The following is a 6,000-nucleotide window of genomic DNA, read 5'->3' on the forward strand; positions in this document are numbered from 1 at the left end:
CTCCGCTGTCCGTCTGACCGTCCGTCTGTCCGTCTGTCTGTCTGTCTGTCTGTCTGTCACCAGGCTGTATCTCATGAACCGTGATAGCTAGACAGTTGAAATTTTCACAGATGATGTATTTCTGTTGCCGCTATACTCCGCTGTCCGTCTGACCGTCCGTCTGTCCGTCTGTCTGTCTGTCTGTCTGTCTGTCACCAGGCTGTAACTCATGAACCGTGATAGCTAGACAGTTGAAATTTTCACAGATGATGTATTTCTGTTGCCGCTATAACAACAAATATCTATAAGTGAAAACCTATAATTCTATAAGTGAAAACCTATAATTGGCTTTCTAATTCTATTATAGTTTTTTGATATGTATAGCGCTGTTGGTTTTCCATGTAACAAAATAAAATAAAATAAAATAAAAATACTAAAAACAGAATAATATAAATATTTAAATAGGGCTCTCATACAATAAACGTAATTTTTTTGCTGTTTTTTTCCGTAATGGTACGGAACCCTTCGTGCGCGCGTCCGACTCGCACTTGGCCGGTTTTTTTACACCAATACATAAGATCGGTGTGGGACGGCCTATTCTTTTCATATTTTTTTAGGTCAATGTTTACATACCTGCGTATAGTTAACGCTTTTGCTTAATTTTTCCTTTTGCACGAATGCAAAAATATGTCTAAGAATAAAATAATATGCCAGAGTTCGCATTTAACAGACATGACCCAAAAAATGATTTCTGTACAAACCACTGGAGGATGTGAAGCTTCAAATAGGGAAAACTCTTAAGAATTATTTTTGTGTTTTAATACCTGTTTTGTCGCCTCCGCTGGTTCGGCCACGTTTGTCGCAGGCCAGCTGACTACGTAGGTAACATATGCCTTAACTTAGCCCTTGACGGCCCCCGACCCCAGGGCAGACCAAAAAAGCGATGGCTCGATGTCGTGAAAGTCGATATGAGGAGGACGCGAAAAGTAGAGAAAGGCATGTAGGATCGTACAATCCGCGTAGTGCCTAGTCAGGCCGCGGGGGCGCGCCCGGACGCCTTCTTTAGCGGTCACGCACACTACAATAAGTATTATGCCTACACATGCGCACACATACGAATATTATCGGTCCAACGTCCGACAGCTGACGGGGGGCTCCGACATGGCTGAATTTATCGAAAGCGCCTTTCTGATATCGGCCTTCCGCGCCTATAACAAAAACAGCTGCAGGAGAGTGCAATTGGCATTAAGTCCGACTTTTTTTCGTTATTTATCGTTTTTTAGTAATAATGATGCATTAAATGCATAAATAAATACATATATCTTACATTTTACTTTCTTCCGACTTCCGACATCCAATATCGTATCGGACAATGTGAAAACTCTCTAAGGTTTACAGTGGAATGATATGACGTTTAAATAAATAACTAAAAATAAATACGTCAAGTTTTATACGGAACAAAAAGTTTCTAGATAATAGGAGGGCCTTAAACTATCTCCATATCAAACTTAATCTAAACCGGTTTAAGCGTGAAGAGGTAACAGATGAACAGACAGTTACTTTCGCATTTATAATATTAGTAGGAAAAATATAGTTAAGATAAATACTGTAAAATAAAATAATTGTAATTAAATCACCTACCTACTTGTAGCCCTCTTATATTGCATGTGCCCTTGCAGGGTGTCGCATGTATACCTTTATGTTCCATTCCATCCATGTTTGTAATGTGATATGCAATAAAATGATTCTATTCTATTCTATAGGTGATCAAATATGTCCTTTACTTTAAACCTAAAGCCTAGATAGATACTAGGCTCCTCGCTCTTCTTATACCTACTTATGTTTTAGTCCAAAAATAATCGCATACTGTATTTAATCCGTCGATAGATATCAATCAAAGCATTGTACCTAAATAATGTTTTGTATTACTACACTTCCGATTTATAAAAAACAATAAGTACAAATAGACTCTATTTCTACTTTCTAATTCAAAAACCTCTTAAATTTCTATAACCTGAAATATTCTTTAATATTTTTTGCAAATAATAACATGTCACAAATCACATCGAAACAAACGCAACTTCGAATACGAACTTACGTAAACAAAAATAGAAGATTTTTAAATTAAATATATACTCCTCAGATTTCTGCATAATCGCACACGTACCTGTTCTATGTAATAAAAGCAAACCGACGAACTCATATACTTAAGTATATCAAAAGTAAAGCTTATTTTAACACTTCACAACACACTACTTATTAAACACGATTGGACTGTAACCTCATGCGAGAGATCACGCACTGGCCTGCCTACGGCCACGGTTAGTATAACTACGGACTACGGTTACACTATGGATGGTATAGAAAGGATGCCAATCTCTTATGGCAGAATTGTTGCAAAAGTGACCGCTTTCAGCTTTAAATAATAGTTCCTAATCTCTCCGGTGGCGCTAGTTAAGCTCAGGGACATGAGTATAAGTATAACATGAACCAACAAATAACCCGACCAAATTACGTAGGTTGTTTTTGGTAGTATTTCGGTGTATAGTGGCGCCGCCTAATTATTGTTTTTTGATGGACACTTTTCATACATAGAGATTTGGCTCCTTTATATAGTCTCCATGGGTTTTACACGTTCACAAAACAGTTTATGCCAACTTCAAGTATTTGTCCAGTGTAACTTAAGCTACCATAAAATATGCCTATTTTGCTCCAAAATTAGAAATTTAATTTAATATTTTAAAATTATTATAGTAGTGGTAGGTATGAAGCTATATATGCCGACCATCATACTATCATGCCATAAATGAGGTAGTGATATAGTTTTCATATATAAAAACTGTTGGAGCAAAATTACCCAGTGCGGAGCAAAGTATTAGGCTGGAACCACATCTACAATGACGCTTACGCTTAAAGATAAGCTAATTGAAGTGTGCAAAATTGAAGCCATCACGTGTAAATTACCATTCCATGTGTGCAATAGAGGCAGACTATAAATGAAAAATAGCGGCCGCTAACGGCCGCTTGATTGTACCAAAATGTAAGGTTAGCGGAATGAAAAATATGGAAAGCTAATATTCAGGAGATACTTACGGTGGGTGATTATATCTTAGATTCTTAGAATATACTTTTACAATAAAAGCAAATAATTTACACAATAATTAGCCTTTGTACTTCCAAATGTATATCTGCTGTTACCTATCCTTTCATACAACAAAGTGTTCATGATTAATTATTTATTTATTATGCCTTATTAAAAAATAATTATCTTAAACAATTTTGTAAGTGGTTTAAGTATGCGTAAATAAATATCTAATTAATATAACATACATGATGATATATATAAATAATATAGTAGAAAACTTACTAACTTAATTTGAAAACGATGCGTTAGGTATGAAATTTTCGTGAATACCCCACCACTGTGTACTTATAGGTAAGTCACGAGGGGACGCAAACTCGAAAATCGGGTTTTTGAAGAAAGTCCCATTCGCGAAAATGCAAAAATATTCACTCGGATTTGTCAATTAGGTACAGCATTCTTTCTTTCTTTTGTGTAAACATGGCGTAGCACTCAAAAACTGTTATGGTACGCGCACTCGGATTTGTCAATTAGGTACAGCATTCTTTCTTTCTTTTTTGTAAACATGGCGTAGCACTCAAAAACTGTTATGGTACGCGCACTCGGATTTGTCAATTAGGTACAGCATTCTTTCTTTCTTTTTTGTAAACATGTCGTAGCACTCAAAAACTGTTATGGTACGCGGTACGCGTGTCACGCGTGTGTGAAATGTAGTGTACCTATTCAAAGTCTTATGGGTATGACGGGGTGAGGTCATTGATATTTCTTTATGACACCATAATATTACTTCAGGTATAAGACTAAAATTCAATTAAATACTATACGTAAACGGAATCCCAGGAACACCAACTGGTTAGCGTTCAAAAGCGACTTGAAGATGGAACTAGGAAACCCTAGAGGCAAGCTATAACTCTATTGTTGAGATGAACGTCTGTTCATGTCAACAATACCAGACCAATACAATGTCAGAACATGAAGCAGATAAAAAAAAGCTTGTAAAATAGTAAGCTGGGGCCCATTTCTCGAACGGTATTAGGCTATTGGGCTAATATTATTAGTCCACAAAACTGTCAAATCGGAAAGGTTTACCATGACAACACACTAATAATATTAGACCCATACTGTTCGAGAAATGGGCCCCTGATGTCTATACTGCTTGTTCAAAGAATTGCCCGTAGAAGAAAATCCTGGCGAACCTTGGTGGAACCCGAAGATTGCAAAGCTCCGAAAGGAAACCATGGGCTGTCTTTAACGATGCCAAAAGGACTAATGACTTTGAGCATTACTTATCGAGACGATTTTATTCAGACCAACTCGATACCATCATAATATTGCATTGTCACAAGTTTTACATATGTAAGCCACGTTTCAGCTTAATTCGATAACAACAAGTTGTCGAAACACGGTTGGCAAATTTTGAAGATAACTTATTAATTACTTGCCTACATACATCCTAACATTCAATTAAATTAAATTAAAATTTCTTTATTAATTGAGACAACATACATTGTATGTTAAACAAAAGTTAGTAATTATCATTAAGTTCGATGTTGAGACGTGTTTGGATTTTGCATAATAAATAACATTGTAAGAAAATAAGATTAAAGCACGTTCCTAATTATAGCACCGATGTGAATGGTATTATTTTCCTGCCTATATATATTACATGAGAATTTATAATATGTGGTATTTTCTATAAAAAGGGACCTCATTGTCGATGGCGGTTACGCCATTATAAACGATGCTCCGATATACCTATATATAAATACAATGCCGCGAGACGCTGTGCGGCGTAAGCGCCATCGACAATAAGGTCCCTTTTTATAGAAAATACCACATATTCACTCAATGAACTAATAAGTTTCCTATTACTAGAAGTTATCAGCTTGTGGTTGATTATGCTATTTATGCTGTTATTGGCAGAGGCAGATCAACTTAAGGTCGACTGCACCAAACCGTCTGTCACCGTTAAAGCGTTCGCTAAATATTATTGTATAGGAATTTTCATAGTACTCGGTTGAGTAATGTTGATCAGTCTGGTAAGTATGGTTGGTGCATCTGGCGCTAAGTCATAACACTAGTAAGGTAAGTAATGCACTAAATGTATGGAGAAGTATGCATTTGTGTCAGGCGACGCCGCTTGGCACGATTGTTCCATAGGTCAAACAAAGCTGATTTAGACCGGTAGCCAATGATAACCGAATAATGAATGATCCCTACGACAGTTCATATTTATAATTATATGGAGTAGTGTCACGTCATTTTTTGTACCATAACATAACAGTTTATAAGTTACTAGACATATTGACCGGGATATAGACCGTGATTACCTTTCGTGTTCGTGTTTCGTTTCGGGTGTTGGTTTCGGGAGCTCATAAATAATACAAAAGGTAATCACGGTCTATATCCCGGTCAATATAAGTCTAGTGAAACTAACCGTGAATCATTCAAAACTCTAGTTTATAAGTTAAATACAACGTTTACTGTAATGCCTCAAAATTAAATTAAGTTAATTTTAATCAGTTTGACATAGGGCAGCATGCCAAAGAAAAAAAAGTCATAGGTACACAAATACGAAAAACAATACCATTTCAATCGGTGACGTCGCATGTTGAAAGTTCACCAAAAACCTAATTCGCTGCTTAACAGCGACACAAGTCAACGGTCGCAAAAAATGGACAATATGGATTATACATTAATATGCAGTATATTCTGCGACGTAAGTGTTAAATTAGCGTACTCGTCTTGCGAGATGAGATCCCTATACTGTGGAAGTTTTTTGCGGTTTTTTTATCATAATTATTTGACAAAAGATGTTACCTACTTTTGTTACCGCTCACGCGCGGTAGTAACTCTTAATTATCCCTACTTCATCACTACATAGTATAAAACAAACTCGCTTCCTGCTGTCTGTCTGTCCTATGTATGTTTAGATATTT

The sequence above is a fragment of the Cydia strobilella genome, chromosome 22 (genome assembly GCF_947568885.1).
Source record: "Cydia strobilella chromosome 22, ilCydStro3.1, whole genome shotgun sequence".
Taxonomy (NCBI): Eukaryota; Metazoa; Arthropoda; class Insecta; order Lepidoptera; family Tortricidae; genus Cydia; species Cydia strobilella.